The 25,675-nt window shown below is 38.3% G+C and overlaps 1 protein-coding gene across 1 annotated transcript in view; it reads right to left on the bottom strand.

Annotated features, from left to right (window-relative positions):
• rab5b (RAB5B, member RAS oncogene family) overlaps nucleotides 1–20,040 on the bottom strand; it is a 78,818-nt gene extending 58,778 nt beyond the window's left edge. The window contains exon 1 of the mRNA XM_039756301.1: nucleotides 19,945–20,040. The gene's annotated coding sequence lies outside the window, so the exon portion shown is untranslated. The remainder of the gene's footprint in view (nucleotides 1–19,944) is intronic.
• Between the last annotated feature and the right edge of the window lie 5,635 nt (nucleotides 20,041–25,675).

Genomic DNA, 25,675 nt, shown 5'->3' with positions numbered 1-25,675 from the left:
GTTCCAGCAGGACAATGACCCCAAACATACCTCTAAAAGCACCCAGAAATAGTTGAAGACAAAGCGCTGGAGAGTTCAGAAGTGGCCAGCAATGAGTCCGGATCTAAATCCGATTGAACACTTATCTCAGATCTCAAAATTGCTGTTGGGAGAAGGTGCCCTTCAAATCTGAGAGACCTTGAGCAGTTTGCAAAAGAAGAGTAGTCGGAAATTCCAGTTGAGAGGTGTAACAAGCTTGTTGATGGTTATAGGAAGCACTTGATTTCAGTTATTTTTTGGCGTGCAACCAAATATTAAGTTGAGGGTGTCAATAATTTTGTCCAGCCCGCTTTTTGAGCTTTGTGTGACATGATGTCAGATTTGGCTTTTTTTCCTCTGTTTTTTTTGTGTTGTTCCAATACACATAAAGGAAATAAACATGTGTATACCAAAATTTGTAATTGCAATAATTTTCTGGGAGAAATGGTGCATTTTCTGGGAAATTTCCAGGAGTGACGATAATTTCGGCCATGACTGTAAGTAAAAACAGCATCTAGATTAAATAATCTACAAACTACTGCTGGATTGGTACCAAAATTTTGACTTTGGTATTAATAACAGCTTTTTGAACTCAGTGTAGTGCCATAATGGTCTCAAAGCAAATAACACAGAACTCCCCCTCTGCCCCATCTCACTGGTGCTTCATTCCCCCAGGACACAAACACAAGGACATCCCTGCCCGGCACACAATCACTGCTCTTCTACATCTGCAAATCATTAATATGAGAGCTTCACTCCCTAGAATGCCCTGCACATTTGTACAAAGAATACACATTGAAAAAGCAGGGGATAGGGTTAGGGTTCTTCTTCCTAAATGAAACTAGATTTAATACGTATATTTGATTTTATATTCAAAGACAGAGAACTTCCAGGTCCATAGACAGTAGAAACATCACTAATGAGAAAACGAAGACAGGGAAATGGAAAAAAAACATTTTGAATAGTCAATAGACTGCCACTTTTACAAACACTTGACATTAAAGGTGCAAAGGAAGACCTGTAGGTATGTCCAACTACCAAGGATGAAGTTAGGAACAGCATACAAAAAATGAACAACAACAAAGCTCCAGGACAGGACGAAGTATTGTCCAAGATGCTGAAAGCCAATTAGCAGGAAACACTAAAGTTTCTGTGTAAGATTTTATAAATAATATGGGAACAGGAAGAAACAACACCACACTGGAAACCAGGGCTTATCACTAAGCTCCCGAAGAAAGGTAACCTTAGCAATTTTGAGAACTTGTGTGGTATTAACCTACTATGATAATTTGACACATTATTCTCGATGGTATTAGAGCAAAGCAGAAGACATAATTTGGGGAGAACAAGCTGGATTCAGAAAAGGACAAGCATGTCTTCATCAGCAGATTCTGGAGCAGACTACTGAATGCAACACCTCCCTGTATATTACATTCATTTGGGAAAGGTATGTGACAGCAGAATACACCAGGTCACCTTGTAAGACATCCTCTGGTGGTACGGGATACCAGCAAAGATCATCAACATATTGTACCAGGAGTTCAGGGGCAAAGTGATCTGCGGGAATCAGATGACAGAATGCTTCACTTTGGAGACTGGATATAAGCAAGGATGTATCCAATCTCCATTCCTCTTCATTCTTGCCATTGACTGGCACATAAACCAAACAACAGCAGACAGTCGCAGCGGAATCCAGTGGAGTAAGAAATTAGTTCTAGAAGATCTGCCCTTTGCTGATGACATTGCCCTAATAGCCAGTCGTCATGAGGATATTCAAGTGAAAACAGAAACTCTCCACAATAGCAAGCAGTATTGACCTCCACTTTAACATAAGAAATGCAAAATACATGAAGAAAAACACCAAAGCAGTGATGGCACAATCAATCTGTTTATGACAAAAATGTGTTTTTTTTACCTGGGGAGCAAAATAACTATACAGTAGATGGGGTTAGCAGAAGAGAAGTTGATGCAAGAATCGCCAAAGCCAATCAAGTGTTCACTGGAATGAGACCTGTGTGGAAAAACCAAAGCCTGACCTCTGACACCAATATTAAAATTAAAATGTCAAGTCAGATGTCCTGCTATACAGCTCAGAATGCTGGAAAATGGCACAATCTAACTGCATAAAACTACATTTTACAGATCAAGTGCATCATCACGTGAATATTCTTGCCAAACACCATCAGAAACAAAGACCAGCTACAGTCCACTTACACAACTACTCTCAGTAGTTATCAACAAGAGGAGGTGGAACTGACTGGGACATGTTGGTTATCTGTAGCCGGAACCTCTAGACACCACAAGTAAAGTGGAAAAGAGGCTGTCCTAAAGAGACATGGTGTCGAGCCTTGGAAAAAGAACTGAAAAAGCATGGTCCGACCTGAATTTCAGATAGGAAAAAGGCCACGAACTTGAACATTGTGGAAGCCTCATGTGCCATTGCATGGCAAAATAAAACCTGACAATAATGAATTGCAAGATTAAACATTCTACATTTTTAAATGTTAAGTGACTTGGCCAAGTTCACACAATGAGTAACAGTACACTGAACAAAGACCTATGCAGTTTACTGTTGCATATTGGTTAGATATGCAGATAAGAATTTTACTGTACTCTGTACATTTGGCGATTCTATAACAACAGATGATTATAGTATAAATTTGTAGTTATTTTTTGTTGCTGCCTATATGCAGAGAGTCAATATATTACATGTTAGTTCTTTTCCAAAAAATATATGAATGATTTTTTTTCTTTTACATTTAATTTCAAAAACTGGTGTCAGAAAAGTGTGCCTTTCAATAAAACAGACTAACTACATGCCTGAGAACAAAAACACCTCTAGAAGAGTATAAAGAAAAACACTTTGTTCCTAAAGGCCACAGCTTCCTTTTCCCAGAAGGCACTTTCCTCTCTTTTTCTCACCGTTTCCTTACATTTCCCAAGTGGCCTATATTGCTTTCTGTCCACAGTCTTATACGTGTAATTAACTATTATCACCAGATGGACTCATCACTAAAACAATGCTTTTGATTTAACATGCCATAAAAATTAGCCCTGGGGCAGAATGCTTCAAATGACTGAATATTACTACTATGCAACATATGCACATTCATGAAACTTAAGTGGCAGACAAAAAATGTCAAACTAGACCTGTATCCGTTTAAAGTACAATAGATGTTCTCTCTGGTTCAGCTAGCTGTTGCCATGCTGTACTAATAGAAATAAAAGCTTCTCTCGAAAAACTGGGCACAGCAAAAGTGACTAGTTATAAATGGCCTTCACAACAGGCAGGCTGTGTTTTTGATTCATTTGGATTTCACCATACTTTACTAAAAGCCAAATTCTAGTTACTACTTAGATTGTGGAAAAGGCAAAGCTCAGACTATGAGTGGAAAAAAGAAAGAATGAAAAATGTAAATCTACATGTCAGTGAAAGATTACACTATCAGGAGGCCACACTACACCTTGTCTCCTACTACATATTTACTTTAACTTAGTAATTTAACATATTTTCCAAGTAATACTAAAGTAAGTAGAAAATATACAAGTATGCAATTAAAATGTTTAATGCATGCGTAGCTTTCAGTACATTATATGTGATAATCAGTTTTGAGACTGGTCTGTAAAGAGAATTCTACAGTCCCTTTCCAGTCCCTAGTATGTATCTTGTTTCAGAAATGAATCAGCATGGATGCCAAAAAACACAAAATCAAAAATCGTATTCTCATATAATTGTTAACAGTAGAGAAGAATATGCCTTTGGAGATACATTCCTGCCTAGTCAAAGTGTATCAGAAAAGTAACAAGTAGCAAGTAACAGGTAACTCAAAGGTCTTCAAAAGACACAAGTAAAAAAGATACCATTATGGAACAAATGGCAATGGAAAATTAAAGAGTAATGGTGTGTGAGATAGAAATCATTTTGGGACCCTATAGAGATTAAGGATTAGGTCAGTTAAATAAATTCTTTATTTAAAAAAATAAAACAAAAACAGTCTGTACATCTTGAGTGCCCAAAATTTTGACTCCTGAGATTAGTTAAATGTTGAAATCTGACATTAATCAACTGACATTAATCTGCCATTAATCATCACTTCATCCAATGTTACAAGAAAAAGCTAAAGAATTCAGAGTGGAAGAAACTGAGTAAGTGCTTCATTACTGGAAATAAAATTTAAGACACCTCACTTTTGCCAACAGACAACATTAAACTTTAAACATTAAACATTCAACTTTAAGAATGGTGATTCTGTAACAGTAAAACAATTAAAGGTCCAATGCATTGTTGACATCATTATGTGTATATTTCTTCATGATGCTGAGGATGTAGTCTTAGAAGATGTATAGATACATAGATATATAGATACATATCTTGAAAGGTCCAGATAACAGGTGAATATTATACTAATTTGGCACAGTGACTGCTAGTCTCGCAGGACCAGACATGATTCTCAAACAAAAATACATGTCTGCGGACAAGTCATAAAAACGTTTGTACTGAACAACAGAAAAAATTTGCCACACCTAAGGCTATACCACAAGGCTCCTTCCTCCAGTCCTTACACTTCAAACCACCAGGGTTTCAGGGAGAAAGCAAATAAAACTGAACAGAAGACCTGACACTGAAAGAAAATAAAAGGTTAAAATTGCTGTTATCATTTCAGAAGTTCAGTGGCACAAGGTAACTGAAGCTCAATTGTTAATTTGTACATTGTAATGAGCGTGGCAACAGAAGAGACAGAGAGACACACAAATACAGTGGTGTGAAAAACTATTTGCCCCCTTCCTGATTTCTTATTCATTTGCATGTTTGTCACACAAAATGTTTCTGATCATCAAACACATTTAACCATTAGTCAAATATAACACAAGTAAACACAAAATGCAGGTTTTAAATGATGGTTTTTATTATTTACTAAAGTAAGTTAACATTACTGTCTAATTGGAAATGCAAACATGCCCTGCCACAATATAGCTGCAGCATGTTAGAACATATTATATGCGTAGGCCACATTGATTATTTAAACTCTGTTTGGTGCTGTTATGCCATGTATTGATGGAATAGACAAAGTGACAAAAAGATATTGTAGCAGACAGAAGCACATATGAAACACCTGGAGTCATATAGCTGCAGTGGTCTTTATACAGTGGTGTGAAAAACTATTTGCCCCCTTCCTGATTTCTTATTCTTTTGCATGTTTGTCACACAAAATGTTTCTGATCATCAAACACATTTAACCATTAGTCAAATATAACACAAGTAAACACAAAATGCAGTTTTTAAATGATGGTTTTTATTATTTAGGAGAAAAAATCCAAACCTACATGGCCCTGTGTGAAAAGTAATTGCCCCTTGTTAAAAAATAACCTAACTGTGGTGTATCACACCTGAGTTCAATTTCCGTAGCCACCCCCAGGCCTGATTACTGCCACACCTGTTTCAATCAAGAAATCACTTAAATAGGAGCTGCCTGACACAGAGAAGTAGACCACAAGCACCTCAAAAGCTAGACATCATGCCAAGATCCAAAGAAATTCAGGAACAAATGAGAACAGAAGTAATTGAGATCTATCAGTCTGGTAAAGGTTATAAAGCCATTTCTAAAGCTTTGGGACTCCAGCGAACCACAGTGAGAGCCATTATCTACAAATGGCAAAAACATGGAACAGTGGTGAACCTTCCCAGGAGTGGCCGGCCGACCAAAATTACCCCAAGAGCGCAGAGACGACTCATCCGAGAGGTCACAAAAGACCCCAGGACAACGTCTAAACAACTGCAGGCCTCACTTGCCTCAAGTAAGGTCAGTGTTCACGACTCCACCATAAGAAAGAGACTGGGCAAAAACGGCCTGCATGGCAGATTTCCAAGACGCAAACCACTGTTAAGCAAAAGAACATTAGGGCTCGTCTCAATTTTGCTAAGAAACATCTCAATGATTGCCAAGACTTTTGGGGAAATACCTTGTGGACTGATGAGACAAAGGTTGAACTTTTTGGAAGGCAAATGTCCCGTTACATCTGGCGTAAAAGGAACACAGCATTTCAGAAAAAGAACATCATACCAACAGTAAAATATGGTATTGGTAGTGTGATGGTCTGGGGTTGTTTTGCTGTTTCAGGACCTGGAAGGCTTGCTGTGATAGATGGAACCATGAATTCTACTGTCTACCAAAAAATCCTGAAGGAGAATGTCCGGCCATCTGTTCGTCAACTCAAGCTGAAGCGATCTTGGGTGCTGCAACAGGACAATGACCCAAAACACACCAGCAAATCCACCTCTGAATGGCTGAAGAAAAACAAAATGAAGATTTTGGAGTGGCCTAGTCAAAGTCCTGACCTGAATCCAATTGAGATGCTATGGCATGACCTTAAAAAGGCGGTTCATGCTAGAAAACCCTCAAATAAAGCTGAATTACAACAATTCTGCAAAGATGAGTGGGCCAAAATTCCTCCAGAGCGCTGTAAAAGACTCATTGCAAGTTATCGCAAACGCTTGATTTCAGCTATTGCTGCTAAGGGTGGCCCAACCAGTTATTAGGTTCAGGGGGCAATTACTTTTTCACACAGGGCCATGTAGGTTTGGATTTTTTTTTCCCTAAATAATAAAAACCATCATTTAAAAACTGCATTTTGTGTTTACTTGTGTTATATTTGACTAATGGTTAAATGTGTTTGATGATCAGAAACATTTTGTGTGACAAACATACAAAAGAATAAGAAATCAGGAAGGGGGCAAATAGTTTTTCACACCACTGTACAAAGACCACTGCAGCTATATGACTCCAGGTGTTTCATATGTGCTTCTGTCTGCTACAATATCTTTTTGTCACTTTGTCTGTTCCATCAATACATGGCATAACAGCACCAAACAGAGTTTAAATAATCGATGTGGCCTACGTATATAATATGTTCTAACATGCTGCAGCTATATTGTGGCAGGGCACGTTTGCATTTCCAATTAGACAGTAATGTTAACTTACTTTAGTCATTTACTTTGATGTGTTGTCAGACAGTGGACACTGTTTAGCCTTGTGCATACTTTACTGGTGTCATTAGGCAGAATTGTTGAATCGGGTGTTTCAGTGCTAAAATCTGAATCTCCTGTGACTCTTCGTTATCACTTCTCTTAATGGCGCTGCTTTTCACCTGTTATTGATGTGGTGGGACACATCTTTTACTTCGAATGCATATTTTGCAGTTCATATTGTCAAGGAGATACCTATAAATTGTTTCAACCTCATACTGACTCTGACACTACTGTCACAACTGAACACGGTTTCATTGATGTCTTACAAAATTTGATTTTACAGAAAAAGGTTTTCCTTGCAACAGGTTATGTTTATTTTTAACACATGCAATGTGTTGTCCACACACACAACACATATTTATTTTTAATTTGGGGTCTTTCTAGGAGGTTTTTCGCCTGTAGACAGTTTATCAGAATTTTGCTCACTGTGTGATCTGGTTAATGAGAGCACCACTACCTCTTGCCATTCAAAATTCACCATCCCTACTTTGAATGACACGTTCATGAGGCACTGGATTGGTTTAGGACTGTGGTACTCAGTGATCAGCTTACTTACTGCCACCCAGTTTTAAGCAAAAGTCACTCATGATGGTCTCCAAATGTATATATTATATGTCTGGTTTGAAGAGACTAAGTGTCTGCAGCAGTCAATTGGGCAAATGCAGCAAAAGAAACTGCCACCCAGAATCGTTCTGTTTCATCACAATACCCTCAATCACACTGCATGATTTGCAAAGTCTACTTTGTACACCTGTGGATTGGAAAAGCAGCCACACCCAATCTATTTTCCAGATTGGACAACATGTGATGACCTACCACCTGTTCCCCAATCTGAAAGTCTAGTTCCATGAAATATTAAAACAGCAAAATAACAGCAGCAAACAAGCAAAACAAAATGTTTTGTTTGAGTGGCACAGAAAACATTCATGAACATATATAACAGAAGTTGTACCATTCATTGTGTTAAAACTTGTTTGGATTTACATGTATTTCCCTTAATAGTTCACGCTTAAAACATTTTGATCACTCCATATGGATTGTTAACAGCTTGTATTGAGATTAGAATACACCATGTGTAGAAATCTTGAAAGAGTAAAATTAAATAGTCCATTCTTATTTTTGTCTATGAACCCATGTTTACATGTTTAGGCAACTGCAACTTGAAACTAATTTACCCTGGAAGATGTATTTGTGATTGGAATATTAAAAAGTCATTCCAGGGTGTATTCTATTCTCTTATTAAAAATGTGTTTAAATAATTTTTTCATAAAAATAATTTCTACATTTTTTTTCTATTAAGCACTGTATGAAAGACACAGGTAGCTGAATTTTGTAACATTCAGTAAAAGAGAACTGCCCTTGTAGACATTCCACTTGCAAATTTTATTTCTGTCATTGTGACTCTGTAGTTCAATGATTCAGCAGATTTCGCATGTTATTATACATACAGGGTCAGGATGTTGGAAGTAGGCAACAAGTCAGGAAAATAAACCAATGTATCACTGGCACTGTCATTGTTAAAATTATCTGGGAAAATTCAAACGAATGTTCTGATCGCCTTAAGCTATAAATAAATGAGATGCCCGCCTAAGTTATTTATTTAAATTACATACACTTTCTTTATCATGGTGCCTCTAGCTTTTAGAACTAGCAGGTACCAGCAGTTTCTCTGAAACAAAGCAAACTGGAATATTACACAATAATCCAAAACATACTAAATGTTTTTAAACAAAACATAAAATGTTTTAGCATATGGTACTAAAGTGAGCCAGTATGTAGTTATGAATGAAACATTATAAACCTATGAATCTTCATCTGTTCTTTACAATTAACTTTGATCACATATTTAGCTTAAGATGTTTTTTTATAAATATGAAAATTGCCAGATTTTATGTATTTTTTCATTCCTTTTTTATTCTCCATGAGCCTGTTCCCTGTTTCTCTCTCAACTTCTTTTAGGTTATACAGCCTAAATCATTCGTTATGAAGAAGGCTTTGTGCTGTAATAGTGTCTCTTGTTAGCCTACATACAGAAATAATGAAATATTCAGCAACCATTTTGTCGTTTTTGTACTTTGTAAGAAAACCAATGTATTTTTGCTAATATTAAAAATATTTATTTAGATAAGATATTTACATACTAATTTACATACTAAATAATCAATTTCTGACAATTTCAGTGCTTTTTCCATAGCCAGCTTGGTTCTGTTGGTTTGCCAGTAATGATGTAAACACTCTTAGCCAATTCATGCATTTTGCCAACAGCGGTCAACTTATTTCGTGTGGGGTACACCTGGATGAACATTGGCCATTTTACAAACTGTTGTACACCAAGTAGACCACTAATTAAAGTATGTCAGCCTTTCCCTGCTATATTAAACTTTTTTCAAAATATTTTCATTTTGTTGAATAAAACCCTATTCATCTTAGTTCTTAAGCAATCTCAATTAAAATGTGCATTTACTTATTTCCGGTTTATATGATCAAGGTAAAAATCTAACAAATCTGTCCCTTCATACAGTGCATCCGGAAAGTATTCACAGTGCATCACTTTTTCCACATTTTGTTATGTTACAGCATTATTCCAAAATGGATTAAATTAATTTTTTTCCTCAGAATTCTACACACAACACCCCATTAATGACAACGTGAAAAAAGTTTACTTGAGGTTTTTGAAAATGTATTAAAAATAAAACAACTAAGAAATCACATGTACATAAGTATTCACAGCCTTTGCCATGAAGCTCCAAATTGAGCTCAGGTGCATCCTGTTTCCCCTGATCATCCTTGAGATGTTTCTGCAGCTTAACTGGAGTCCACCTGTGGTAAATTCAGTTGATTGGACATGATTTGGAAAGGCACACACCTGTCTATATAAGGTTCCACAGTTGACAGTTCATGTCAGAGCACAAACCAAGCATGAAGTCAAAGGAATTGTCTGTAGACCTCCGAGACAGGATTGTCTCGAGGAACAAATCTGGGGAAGGTTACAGAAAAATTTCTGCTGGTTTGAAGGTCCCAATGAGCACAGTGGCCTCCGTCATCCGTAAGTGGAAGAAGTTCAAAACCACCAGGACTCTTCCTGGCCATCTAAACTGAGCGATTGGGGGAGAAGGGCCTTAGTCAGGGAGGTGACCAAGAACCCGATGGTCACTCTGTCAGAGCTCCAGAGGTCCTCTGTGGAGAGAGGAGAACCTTCCACAAGGACAACCATCTCTGCAGCAATCCACCAATCAGGCCTGTATGGTAGAGTGGCCAGGCTGAAGCCACCCCTTAGTAAAAGGCACATGGCAGCCCGCCTGGAGTTTGCCAAAAGGCACCTGAAGGACTCTCAGACCATGAGAAACAAAATTCTCTGGTCTGGTGAGACAAAGATTGAACTCTTTGGTGTGAATGCCAGGTGTCACGTTTGGAGGAAACCAGGCACCGCTCATCACCAGGCCAATACCATCCCTACAGTGAAGCATGGTGGTGGCAGCATCATGCTGTGGGGATGTTTTTCAGCGGCAGAAACTGGGAGACTAGTCAGGATAAAGGGAAAGATGACTGCAGCAATGTACTGGGGCAACGGTTCATCTTTCAGCAGGATGACCACCCTAAGCATACAGCCAAGATATCAAAGGAGTGGCTTCAGGACAACTCTGTGAATTTCCTTGAGTGGCCCAGCCAGAGCCCGGACTTGAATCCGATTGAACTCTCTGGAGAGATCTTAAAATGGCTGTGCACTGGCTGCGCACCGACACTTCCCATCCAACCTGATGGAGCTTGAGAGGTGCTGCAAAGAGGAATGGGCGAAACTGGCCAAGGATAGGTGTGCCAAGCTTGTGGCATCATATTCAAAAAGACATGAGGCTGTAATTGCTGCCAAAGGTGCATTGACAAAGTATTGAGCAAAGGCTGTGAATACTTATGTACATGTTATTAGTATAGATAAAAAAACTGAGAAATCAAAGGCAAAGCCCTGACTGACTGACTGACTCATCATTAATTCTCCAACTTCCCGTGTAGGTAGAAGGCTGAAATTTGGCAGGCTCATTTCTTACAGCTTACTTACAAAAGTTAGGCAGGTTTCATTTTGAAATTCTACGCGTAACGGTCATAACTGGAACCTAATTACGTACATATATATACAGCTATAGCCTGCAGCTCAGTCGCCGTGTGAGACAGAGTCGCGTCCCTCATCGTCACGCCTCCCACGTAATTGAGTGCCTGTCCAATAGACACGCTGCCGTGAAATATTCTCTGGTGAAGGACTGTGCTTATGCAAACGAAGATGAGATGGTCAGGGATAGAATATTGTTTGGCACAAACTCAGCAAAAGTGCGAGAGAAACTTTTAAGAGCCAGGTCTGAGCTAACATTAAATAAAGCCGTGGACATCGCAAGGTCGAACGAGATAGCACAAGCACAGCTGAGAACCTTCGATGCATGTACTCCGAATCGCTCACATGAACTGACTTTGCAGGACTGGGGAAGGTAAACCCATGCATGCAGTGTGTGATGTCTCAGATAAAGAGGAAGACGAGCTGCTTATTGATGCAGTTGGAAACGAACAACCCTCTGACGCTGAACAAGCCTTTGTACACATATCAATAGGAAAGCAAGGTGTAAAGCTTAAGTTCAAATTACGTTCATAGACACACTGCCGCTAAATGTTTGCAGGCAAATCCACAACTTAATGCTGGGAATGCCTGTTAAACATCTTAGATTCATGAGTACCGATTTGGGTAGTGATCACTTCGATGAATGAAACCTGTTCAAAAAATGCATTACACAATTGAGAAGGCAGAAAAAGAATATGAAGCGAGTGACGCATACAAGCATATTCATAAGTGCAGCTACTGCAGAAACAAAGCACGGTGTAAACCTTAAGTTTAAATTAAGTTCATAGACAGGCTGCCGTTGGCGTTTGTCATGCCTACGATGAATACGATATTAGCGAGATACAAGTTTAATGAAAAGACGCAGGGTATAAACGAGACTTTGGATCACTTTGTAACGGAGTTAAAATTGCTGTAACGGAGTAAATATTGCTGGTGAAGGACTGTGCTTATGTAAATGAAGATGAGATAGTCAGGGATAGAATAGTGTTTGGCACAAACTCAGCAAAAGTGCGAGAGAAACTTTTAAGTACTGGATCTGAGCTATCCATCCATCCATCCATTTTCCAACCCGCTGAATCCGAACACAGGGTCATGGGGGTTTGCTGGAGCCAATCCCAGCCAACACAGGGCACAAGGCAGGAACCAATCCCAGGCAGGGTGCCAACCCACCACAGGACACACACAAGCACACCAAGCCCAATTTAGAATCGCCAATCCACCTAACCTGCATGTCTTTGGACTGTGGGAGGAAACCAGAGTGCCCGGAGGAAACCCACGCAGACACGGGGAGAACATGCAAACTCCACGCAGGGAGGACCCGGGAAGCGAACCCAGGTCTCCTAACTGTGAGGCAGCAGCACTACCACTGCGCCACCGTGCCGCCGGGTCTGAGCTAACATTAAATAAAGCCATGGACATCGCAAGATCACACGAGATAGCACAAGCACAGCTGAGAAGCTTTGATGCATGTACTGCGAGCGGCTCACGTGAACTGACTTTGCAGGAGTGGGAAAGGTAAACCCATGCATGCAGTATGTGATGTCTCAGATAAAGAGGAAGACGAGCTGTTTATTGATGCAGTAAGAAAGGAACAACCCTCTGAATCTGAACAAGCCTTTGTAGACATATCAATAGGAAAGCAAGGTGTAAAGCTTAAGTTTAAATTAAGTTCATAGACACGCTGCTGCTAAATATTCGCAGGCAAATCCACAACTTAATACTGGGAATGCCTGTTAAACATCTTAGATTCATGAGTATCGATGAATGAAATCTGTTATGTTTACAACAGTTGACAAACTCGGAATACTGTATAACATGAACACAACACATCCTCCAAATGCGAACCTGATTGAAAGAAATAATGATAATCAAATCTTTGATGACAGTAATACTCATTAACAGTGACAAAACAATTACATTGACAATCATGTTATATTTTTAAAATGTATCCTTTTCTTTTTCATAACTTCTTTAACACACTACTTCTCTGCGAAGCGCGGGTATTTTGCTAGTTATTAATAAATTTGCAAAAACTAAGTAAACTTTTTTCATGTTGTCATTATGGGGTGTTGTGTGTTGAATTCTGAGGAAAAAAATGAATTGAATCTATTTTGGAATAAGGCTGTAACATAACAAAATGTGAAAAAAGTGATGCACTATGAATACTTTCCGGATGCACTGTATTTCACACACCAACTTCTAATATTTAATTTCAGATTAAATTTTAAATATCAACAATAAAAAAGAAACATTGTGAACTGATAGTCTGTCCACTTTAAATTCTCCAAAACTGTCACCACATTCAAGATTATCTCCCCCTGACCAAATTAATATTCATGTTTATTTAAATATAATTTGGGATTTTCTTGTTTATTTTTTGGGAGTCCCTCAGTATCTAGATCAACTTTTATCTATATGCAGACAGTATAGAAAGATTGAGATAGAATAAGTTGTGATTTTGTAGGTTTTTATTTATATGGTAATAATGCCTGGCAGCTGATGAATATTGGTATTATTAACAATACTTTCTGTACAATATATTCATTATAATATACTAAACACAGCTAATATTCCAATAGCACATTGCTATGTCATTTTACTTATTACCTTATTTATACTCATACAATTTATTAGGGATCATGCCCCATTTGTACGTATTTTTTCATTACTCTGCTATCTAAACTGTATATTTTTGTCAACATTTTCCATTAATTTTCTGTTAAGCTTTTATAACTCACCAGGTAACAAGTCAGTGCAAGATAAATAAAATTGTAAAAAGAAAATTGTCCAGTGAAACAAATGGCTCACTGTGAGTATTAAAAAGTTTTCATGTTAACCTTATCAGGGATTTTTTTTTTTTTTGTCCAGACCAGAGACACTGCCTTCGCGAATTTACACTTCAAAAGGTTTTGGCTACTTTTTGATTTCAGGTGAAAAATTTAAATATCTTCCATCAGAAAAATAACTACTGTTGGATCACTTTATGAAACATGGCTTCTGATTTGCTTTTACATAGAAAAACCATGCTGTGTTGCGATGGCTTTGGCATATGCTTTTCACGTTGAATTAAAACATACTACATTCAGTTTCCACTGTGCACCCAGCTCAATTTCAGACGCTAAGCTATTATTTTAAGGTATACAACAGCCTACATGTTTCCTTCCAAGTTATTATATCTTAACAAATTAAGACACAGTTACAGCAATCGAAAATGTATATACTGTACATATTAATAGTTTGAGACTTGTCTAAATAATATGTATCTCTTTTCATAATTTAGGGAATCTAAAACAAATAAGACAATTGGATCTGACTATATCCCAGAAAAAGTGTCAAAACTAAATGCCAAACAATTAAGTTCCATTTTCTAATCTAGATTTTAAAAATTAACTAATAACAGAGTTTCTCCCAACTCCTGATATTATGCAGACAAGCCAGCCAAAACCCTTATATGAGCCATACATATTATTGCTGGGGGTCCCAATACAAAAATCCCCTTTGGTTATTTAAATCACTTTTGTTTCGTGAAATATTTTGTAGTCATACCATATGTAGGGCGGCACGGTGGCGCAGTGGTAGCGCTGCTGCCTCGCAGTTAGGAGACCCGGGTTCGCTTCCCGGGTCCTCCCTGCGTGGAGTTTGCATGTTCTCCCGTGTCTGCGGGTTTCCTCCGGGTGCTCCGGTTTCCTCCCACAATCCAAAGACATGCAGGTTAGGTGGATTGGCGATTCTAAATTGGCCCTAGTGTGTGCTTGGTGTGTGGGTGTGTTTGTGTGTGTCCTGTGATGGGTTGGCACCCTGCCCGGAATTGGTTCCTGCCTTGTGCCCTGTGTTGGCTGGGATTGGCTCCAGCAGACCCCCGTGACCCTGTATTCGGATTCAGCGGGTTAGAAAATGGATGGATGGATGGATGGATGGATATCATATGTACATTTAACTTCGCTGTATGGAGTCAACCACAAAAAGGCACAAAAATATGCAAAAAAGAATTCTGTCTGTGAAAAATCCTACCAAAAATCAATATACTAGCTGAGTGTACTAGTAAGCCTAAACCAGCTTTCTCCTGAGTGACTTTTGCTCTGATATCTCAGCATTCATTTTACTTTTTCCTCAATTATTCAATTCCCAGGTGGTTCAATATGAAGGTGATAACATTATGAGGAACAGTACAATGGGTGTTTAGGAAGCATACATAACCATCATGACACAAAAATGAAACTTCACTTCTAAGTTGCAATTAGCATGTTGAGGGCATAAAAGCATGCTAATCACAGAACACAAATTTATCCACTGCAGATGTAAATTTTACACGTTTACCCAGTGCAAATTTAAACAGCCAGTGTGGCCCTGTCTCCTAAGAAGGTACACTCCATACATATCTAATACATTTTTTTTTTATCCTGCTGGTTTCTGATGTTACAGGACTGGAGAAATTAGTTGACAACTAAATGCATTACAGTTTAACAGCAAACCAAAGTTAACTGATAATTAGACTCAACTGAAAGAACATATCCATCACACATCATTTCAATTTAAAGTTCACCCTAAATGGACTCTTACCATTAGAGTGAAGCAGTCACCATTCGGTTTCTAAAAGAACATCATGCCTCGATCAAATGCAATTCCAGAAAAAAAATGAAAGAAAAAGCTGTTTGAAACTTAACTATTAGGAAAAGGTTACAACGGCAATTCTTAGGCTCTGGCACTCCATGGCACCACAGCAGGAGTCATTATCTCTAAATGGAGAACATTTGGAATAATGGTGAATCTTCCCATTTTGCCCTGCCATAATTACCCAAGGGGCAGCAATGACTCGTTCAAAACTCACAGATTCCAGAAGAATATCCAAAATACTGCAGGCCTTTCTAACCTCAGTTAAGGTTAGTGTTCATGACTCCACATTAAAAAATAAACACTGAGTAAAAATGTGATTCATGAAAAAGTAGAATGGCTAAAAGTTAAAGGCATTAATAATAGTTTTGTACTAACTGCACTTATCCAAGAGTATCATCTGTACTTGTATCGCATTTCCAAGAGAACAACCTTGATGATCCCCAAGCATTTTGGAATAATGCTCTACTAATAGACAAGTCAAAAGTACTTCTATATGGACAACACAGTTATAGCTATGTCTGGTGTAAAGCTAATACAGCATTCAACATTATAACTACAATAACAAGGGGGTGGATGTTTTGTTACCTCCGGACTTAGAAAACTTGCCATTATTAAAGATACCATTAACTCTGTACTTTAGCAGAACACTACTAGGGAGAATGTCTGTCTGTCTGCCTGCATACAGGCCGAAGTGTAATTGGTTTATAGAACATGATAATACCCAAAACAATAAAGCAATCCTACCAGCGAATGGTTTAAAAGACACAAAATTAAAACGTTTTTGGAGTTGCCAAGTCAAAGTCCTGACTAGAACCCAATTGAGATTTTGAGGCATAACCTGAAACTAGCAGTTCATCCACACAAATCTTAATGTGTCTGAATTAAATGACTTCTGCAAAGAAACGTGGGCTAAATTCCTCAATAGCAATGTAAAAGCCTGAGGTAAAATTATAAGAAATGCATACTTGCAATTATTGCTGCATAAGGTGCTAAAACAAAGTATTGAAACTATGGGGGCAATTATTTTTTCACATGGGTAGTTAGGGGTGCTGGATAACTTTGTTCCATGAATAAAGAAAGTAATGATTTAAAAAAATGTGTTGTATGTTGACTCAGGTTCCTGTTCCCTAATATTATGCCTAAAGGTCTGAGATCATTTGTATATGAGGTGTATATGAGGATATTACAGAAGAGAAAAATACTTTCTCATAGCATTGTATAAACTTGTGTTACTGGTATCTGGTATTGTGCATCAAAATGCTCTTTGATGATTTTATTCTAGAATTTAATATCATTTAACATCACACAAAAGAAATCTGACTGCTTGAGAACCTTGATCTGTTAGATTCACAACTTTCTCTGTAACAGGCAACAAGCTTTAGTGGAGGAAACATCCCCCATCATTATCACTAACACTGAAGCACAACAGAGGCATATCTTGAGCTATTTTCTGTACACTCCTCAAAGCTGTAATTGTCAAGAGTCTATTGTCAACAGTCACCACACACTTCAAATAATATCTGACAACACAGATATAATAGCTCTACTCAATAGCAAATCTCAGGAATATTTTATCACAGTGTTGTCACTGACTTTGATCTGTGGTGTGAGATAGACTTTTAATAGCTTAGTGCTGTTAAATCAAAAGAAGAATTAATGATTTTAACAGGAGCCAGCATAAACCAAAATATATTAAGCAAAAATGGAGAATAAACTCACCTTTAATCAGCATTATCAATGTCCCTAAAAATCCTATTAATTATAATTACTGTCACTGCAATTTCCATTGCCTTTATTACAATACTATACTAATCTTATTTATTAAAAATGTCATAGCAAGTTTAAGTTTTCGGAATCCCTGAATTTTATTTATTTTTTTTTTTTACACAGTCTTCACAGTCCTGTGCATCCTTTTGGGGCGAGACCCATTCTTTTCATATCATCAGACTAGAGTGAATCCTTTTTTATTTGTATTTTTTTAAACTACTTAAACCTTTTTTGTGGTTGCATGGACAGAAGGCTATGCTAGAATCTTCAGGCACTATAGGAAAACCAGCCCTTCACAAGGTAACTAACAAACACTCTTAAACCTGAATACTGGGCCAATTTAACTGTCACCAATTACGCTAACATGTATTTCAATGGGAAGTGTAAGGAGACCTAGAGAAGGACCCCAACAGAAATCTACACAGAAACACTAGTAGGATGTGCCAACTATACAAACATATTGATCAGAACAGGAATACATACATAGTTTTCCTCTTCTGTAAGGAAGCCATACTAATCACTCTGCAATTCTGCTGCACTCCCATGTACTGTGTATATACTGTAGTTATTAGTCAATGTCACATATTTATCTTTTAAAAATAAAAGGACTGCACACTCCTAATCCGATATAACTATATAAAAGGCTACTAAATTATTTTTTCAACTCTCATATACTGATTTCCAAAGCTTAGAATAGGCTTAGTTTAAAGGCATCAATAATAGTTTTGTACTAACTGCAGCTAAAGTTCATTTTAAAAGAACAATACTATGATGAATTAATAACTAAACATAACAGGTGATAGATTTAGTTGTTAACTTGGACTCTCATCCTTTTAGATTTATGTTTTATGCTTCTTATCTAATACAAGAGGACACTTCCACAGTATTGGCAGTCTCTCAGGCCAACTGCCTCTCAATTCATGCTTTAAGATTTAATACCTTGTCACATGGTACAAAACTATTATCAGTGTTTATATCTTGATATTCTTGGAGCTACCCATGTCATGGACAATGAGACATCTAGTAAATGCAGACAGTATTAAAATACATGCAGAACTAGAAGTCTGCTGCCTATGAATGCCACATGTGGCTTTCTAATACTCCAGTGGAGTCATTGTGATTATGGCTGTATTACGATATATACAGTATACCATAATACAGCATGAGGGTGGGGGGGTTTCAACTATGTTGCACTGCATTTTCATGTTCAGCTTTTTTAGGATCTGATCAATGTTTGACAATCAATGAAGTAAAAAAGTTGGTTAGTGTGTATGGCTATGGCTACCCTGATTAGGAGAACATGTTATTAGCGAGTGTGAAGTTACAGTGCATAGTTCTGGATGTTTGGCCACGTTTTTTACAGTATGTCTTTACACATTTGATATCAGATGCTGTTGTCTATTAACATTTAATGCAAATGAAACTATAAAATTGGACCAATAAGTAAACAACTGAGCAGCAAGGTGGCACAGCATTTAGCGTGATAAAGGGAAAGTCTCATGTCCCTGCAGTCCTGGTTTGGATAAACATTTTTGAGAATGTTTAAATAATGGGTCACATAATACTTCTAAATGCAAGATTGAATACAAACACTTCAGATGTTCTAAAAAATAGCACAATGAGATGTGAACCAAAGAAAACGTCAGTCCATAAAGACTTCAACATTGAAAAAACTAAACTTACTACCCACAACTGATAAGGCTCAGTCAAGATCTTTTAAAAGATCTGTCCAATTTTTTTCAAGCTCATAAAACTGTTTATTCCTCAAAACTTTATTTCTGTTGACGTTTCTGGAGCCATGGATATGTATGTGTAATGTAAAAGTAAAGTTATGAAAAAGAAAAATGTTTATAGCTTATACTTGTCAACGGGCCCTGACGTTATTAAGAAACAACTGCCAACGAATTTTAAGGGAAATAAAAAAACAGCAAAATTATAAAGCCGAACAAACGGTTAATCAGCGATCTGTTTGAACCGATCGTTTCCTTACACTTTGCTCCTTACACATTCTTATATCGTAATATACTCTCCAACCTCGTGACCTCTGCGTTTCACTTCTGATTTTCGGAAAGATTTTCACTTTGCGAGAGTTAAGTTTTTGCTGAATTGACTCTTCTATATAAGGGTCAACCCTTTCACATTCTATGCCCTGTTAATGTCAAGAACCGTTGCACTCGCGCACACACGTATTCACAAACATGCATCTGTCATTCCGTACAGTTCTACTAGTCTATTCCGCTTCCAGCGTCAAAACACCATTCCGTCACGGACAACGGATAGAGTGGACAGATTTCAGGCGTCCAGTCTGAACAGGATAGAACTCCTCCCGCTCGCTCGTGCTATTCTATAGAACCACACAGCAAATTAAGTACAAAGACGGCAAAGAGATTTATTGCCAGTAACAAGTAGGTATTACCTGCTGTCGCAATACTGAAACCCAACTTTTGTCAGTCTCCACCTGTCTGTTATTGTTGATCTGCCTGTCAGCTGCGTGAAGAGCTGCAAGCCTACTTCCTGCTCCAATGCGCAGGCGCATCGTTCCACCACGCCCCTTTGCCTTAAAGGGATTGCACAAGTACTACCGCTCAAAAACTCATTGTAGGGTTGGTTCTAAATTTACGGCGCATTGTTTCCTTCTCAGTTGTCTGCTCATAAGGAATACTCAAGAGTGAAGAATTAAAAAATACAAATGGAGCTGCGCCAAGAAGTAAAGATTATTTCTAAAATTACAGCTTACAGCATTTTCAGATAATGTTGGGTGGAAACCATTATTACATTCATGTATGAAATTGACGCTTTAACAAAGAGTAAATAGTACATTTTTTGTTTTTGGTAGTTCAGATTCACCCAGACATAATATATTTCATTTTCAGTGCACAGTGATATTATGCAAGAATGAGAATGGCTTGGTGGTAAATGTACAAAGACATGGCCTGTCACTTAGAATACTTTATTTTTGGGTTTTATAGAGCTCATGAATCATACAGAAGGTTTTGAATACTTAATGGTTTTGATATTGGGGTCCACAGACTGCAACTATAAAACTATTTTAGCTTTATATTGTTAATTTTTTTCTCCACCAGAAATGTCACGTATATTGAGTACAGTACTGCTATTCAAACATACAATGGTTTGCACTGCTGCCCCTATGCTCCAGAGTCTTGGATTCAAATCCTGACCAGGACATTCACTGCAAAGTTTTAATATTTTCCATGTGTCCTCTGAGTTTTTGGATTTCTCTTGTATTGTAAAGACATGCAGTTTAAGATGAATGGCAACTCTGGCTTGTCATGTGGTGAATGAGTGGATTAAGCAGTGTCTTGTCCAAGGTTTGTTTTCTGCCATTTGTCCAATCGCAGATTCTGGCTCCAGTAACATGATTGTGGAACAAGTATATTTGGAGAATTAATAGAAATAACAATTTCCTGTTGAAGCTGTGAGAGGTAAACCCACAAATTATATTATAGTTTTTAAGATGAGATATGTGGGCTGTGATTTACAGAACATCTAACATCAATGTATTTTTATAACTGTCATTGCATTAAGTTTCTCAGTTGCCTAGGGCAGGATGTGATACAGTCTGCTAAAAAGATGAAGATGGTTGGAAGACCTGCATCAGATGTGGACACGCCAGTCTAATTCACTTGGCATGCTATACCTGAAATCTACTGTAGGCCTACTTAAGCTGCTGAGTCATTCAGTCTTCATTAAAGTTACACCTGTGTCACATTCTCTAAAAACTTGTCAAATGAAAGCAGGTGCATGCTAAGTCCCTCCCATCAGCCTCCATTATTTTCTGTTTCTCACACAAATCTTTAAATAAAATGTAAAAGAGTTTAAAACATTTTTTATTTTTTAAGCACATCATCATAAGGTAAAGTAAAATTAAATTTAACAAGACATAATACAAAACAATTAAATACATAATGAATATCAAGAAAACCAATATTCCAGGGGATGAAATAACACTTTTATGTTAAAGAAACATAAGGAATGGAAACAATATATTTTTGTGCATTCTATGTTCCAAACCTACTTCTTCCAGGGTTTTCTGTCAAGCATAATGTGCAAGGTAGGAACCTTGGACACTATTCCATTACAATGTTTACTGTTATATTGCCATTGAAAAAGGATATACAAATTAATGCAGTAAATAAATGTGTCAGTGTGTGCATGTATCTCTTTATTCTGGAAGGAACGAGATATACTCATGAGAAGGGTTGGGACACCAAGTGTGTGACCAATTTAATTGGTAATACATTTCCCTAACAAAGTCAAAGAGCAAACACAAAGCATTTTGGACCAGTTGACCTGTTAATTAAATGGTACCCTATTGGAGGTTCCATCCCCTTCAAAGGCCAATTTGGAAATAAACAACTGCTTCTGGTCATTGCTGTCCTTATAACTGGTGGCTAATGGACGGGGTAGGGTTCAGCTCAGTGCCCAGATGTAAAATCGCAGGTCCAGTGCCCTTTAGTCCTCCATTCTGGAAGGAAACAAGGAAATTAGTTACCAACTGAGTCCCCTTTTTATTCTTTATTGTTTTGATTATCTCTTTATGGGCATGCTCTGTGTATTTATTAGTGCTTTTTCATGCTAACACAAGGGACTGCACAATTAATCACTAGTGTGTACATCTGATGGTGTGTGTTGGTATTTGTAGTTGGGTCTTGCAGATTAACTATAAACAGAGCTAAATAAGTTATTTGTGAAGCAGGAATATTCTTATCATTCTATATCCTTGATAACTGATCAGCATTCAGGAGAAACCAAACAGTTCTAGCATTTCCCTCCATAAAGAGGAACAGAAAGAACTCTTAACCTTCCTGACATAAATCTTCCTTAAATAAAGAACTTTCAATAAAGAATAATAGAAATCACCTTACGGGTTTCAGTCTTGATAAACTAATCTTTACAGTTGTGAAAAAAGGGACATATAGCAGCTGCAATCAACACTTTTTGATGAATTTGCTTTTGCCATTTAGTAAGGATCTGTCATAGGAGGGACAAAGGGAGTGAAAAGGTGGGTGGAACAAGCCAGGGAGAGACAGAGCAGGGCTTAGAGGCAGTGATCTATGTGAGTGTTTTAAATAATGAAGAAAAAAAAAGTGCCTTGGAATTGAGGACCCCCCTACCATGATGGCTTATTAAAAAAGAAACACACCCAAGAGGTATATGCTTCTTGAATAAAATATGTACAATACTGACAACAGTGTGGAAACAATGATGAAGCAAAACCCGGACATCAAACTTATGTGGCCATGCTGTGCCTGCCCAAAAGTCCAAACCATTCTGTTCACACCAATGTTAATAGCTGAACCGATGTATATATCTAAATGTATGCAGTCATCTTTCCCTTTATCCTGACTAGTCTCCCAGTTCCTGCCGCTGAAAAACATCCCCACAGCATGATTCTGCCACCACCATGCTTCACTGTAGGGATGGTATTGGCATGGTGATGAGCGGTGCCTGGTTTCCTTTAAACCTGACACCTGGCATTCACACCAAAAAGTTCAATCTTTGTCTCATCAGACCACAGAATTTTGTTTCTCGTGGTCTGAGAGTCCTTCAGGTGCCTTTTGGTAAACTCCAGGCGGGCTGCCATGTGCATTTTACTAAGGAGTGGCTTCTGTCTGGCCACTCTACCATACAGGCCTGATTAGTGGATTGCTGCAATGATGGTTGTCCTTCTGGACGGTTCTCCTCTCTCGACAGAGGACCTCTGGAGCTCTGACAGAGTGACCATTGGGTTCTTGGTCATATCCCTGACTAAGGCCCTTCTCCGCCGATCACTCAGTTTAGATGGCCGGCCAGCTCTAGGAAGAGTCCTGGTGTTTTCGAACTTCTTCCACTTACAGATGATGGAGACCACTGTGCTCATTGGGACCTTCAAAGCAGCAGAAATTTTTCTGTAACCTTCCCCAGATTTGTGCCTTGACACAATTCCTTTGATTTCATGCTTGGTTTGTGCTCTAACATGAACTGTCAACTGTGGGACCTTATATAGACAGGTGTGTGCCTTTCCAAATCATGTCCAATCAACTGAATTTACCACAGGTGGACTCCAATTAAGCTGCAGAAACATCTCAAGGATGATCAGGGGAAACAGGATGCACCTGAGCTCAATTTTGAGCTTCATGGCAAAGGCTGCGAATACTTATGTACATGTGATTTCTCAATTTTTTTTTATTTTTAATAAATTTGCAAAAACCTCAAGTAAACATTTTTCACATTGTCACTATGGGGTGTTGTGTGTAGAATTCCGAGAAAAAAAATGAATTTAATCCATTTTGGAATAAGGCTATAACATAACAAAATGTGGAAAAAGAGTTGCGCTGTGAATACTTTCCGGATGCACTGTATGTGAATGGATGTATTCAAGCTGACACATACTGTATATGTACACTCACCTAAAGGATTATTAGGAACACCTGTTCAATTTCTCATTAATGCAATTATATAATCAACCAATCACATGGCAGTTGCTTCAATGTATTTAGGGGTATGGTCCTGGGCAAGACAATCTCCTGAACTCCAAACTGAATGTCAGAATGGGAAAGAAAGGTGATTTAAGCAATTTTGAGCATGGCATGGTTGTTGGTGCCAGACGGGCTGGTCTGAGTATTTCACAATCTGCTCAGTTACTGGGATTTTCACGCACAACTATTTCTAGGGTTTACAAAGAATGGTGTGAAAAGGGAAAAACATCCAGTATGCGGCAGTCCTGTGGGCGAAAATGCCTTGTTGATGCTAGAGGTCAGAGGAGAATGGGCCGACTGATTCAAGCTGATAGAAGAGCAACTTTGACTGAAATAACCACTCGTTACAACCGAGGTATGCAGCAAAGCATTTGTGAAGCCACAACACGCACAACCTTGAGGTGGATGGGCTACAACAGCAGAAGACCCCACCGGGTACCACTCATCTCCACTACAAATAGGAAAAAGAGGCTACAATTTGCACAAGCTCACCAAAATTGGACAGTTGAAGACTGGAAAAATGTTGCCTGGTCTGATGAGTCTCGATTTCTGTTGAGACATTCAAATGGTAGGGTCAGAATTTGGCGTAAACAGAATGAGAACATGGATCCTTCATGCCTTGTTACCACTGTGCAGGCTGGTGGTGGTGGTGTAATGGTGTGGGGGATGTTTTCTTGGCACACTTTAGGACCCTTGGTGCCAATTGGGCATTGTTTAAATGCCACAGGTTACCTGAGCATTGTTTCTGACCATGTCCATCCCTTCATGACCACCATGTACTCATCCTCTGATGGCTACTTCCAGCAGGATAATGCACCATGTCACAAAGCTCGAATCATTTCAAATTGGTTTCTTGAACATGACAATGAGTTCACTGTACTAAAATGGACCCCACAGTCACCAGATCTCAACCCAATAGAGCATCTTTGGGATGTGGTGGAACGGGAGCTTCGTGCCCTAAATGTGCATCCCACAAATCTCCTTCAACTGCAAGATGCTATCCTATCAATATGGGCCAACATTTCTAAAGAATGCTTTCAGCACCTTGTTGAATCAATGCCACGTAGAATTAAGGCAGTCCTGAAGGCGAAAGGGGGTCAAACACCGTATTAGTATGGTGTTCCTAATAATCCTTTAGGTGAGTGTATATAGTTGTGCCAACTTACGGCTCTATTGGGAACTAGCCATTTGGTCATATGTCAGTCAAAAAGTGTACAGGTCATTTCAATTTAGGCTGTTTGGGTCTGGTGTGTGTCACCAGTATGCATATTTTAACTGCGAGTACAGAGTAGCACAAACCGATCTTTAAGTCTTGGCGTCTGCACGCTGGATCCATATATAATGTTTTTTCTCAAGCACTGGGTTTCAGGCTGCCATCATTGGTTCATGAGTTGGTTGTGGTTGATCATCTAAGCAATCAACAGCACTGTGCAACATGTTTCCATGAGTCTAAATGAACTCATTTCACCCAGGGGAACCCCTGATCATGCTTGTTTTACTAAGGGAACAGTTTTCAATTACTGTTAGTGCATTGTCAATGAATTTAAAAAGCATAAACTGGGTCTTGGGGCCACAGAAGTTGAGAAACACTGGTGTAAGTGAAGGCTATGTAGGCTGAATGCAAAAGAATGAGGCATGTGGAGCAGCACCAATCAAAACAAACCTTAA

Source organism: Polypterus senegalus, chromosome 6, assembly GCF_016835505.1.
Source record: "Polypterus senegalus isolate Bchr_013 chromosome 6, ASM1683550v1, whole genome shotgun sequence".
Taxonomy (NCBI): domain Eukaryota; kingdom Metazoa; phylum Chordata; class Cladistia; order Polypteriformes; family Polypteridae; genus Polypterus; species Polypterus senegalus.
The sequence above is the reverse complement of the archived record's forward strand: the minus strand, read 5'-3'. Positions and strand labels throughout refer to the sequence as shown.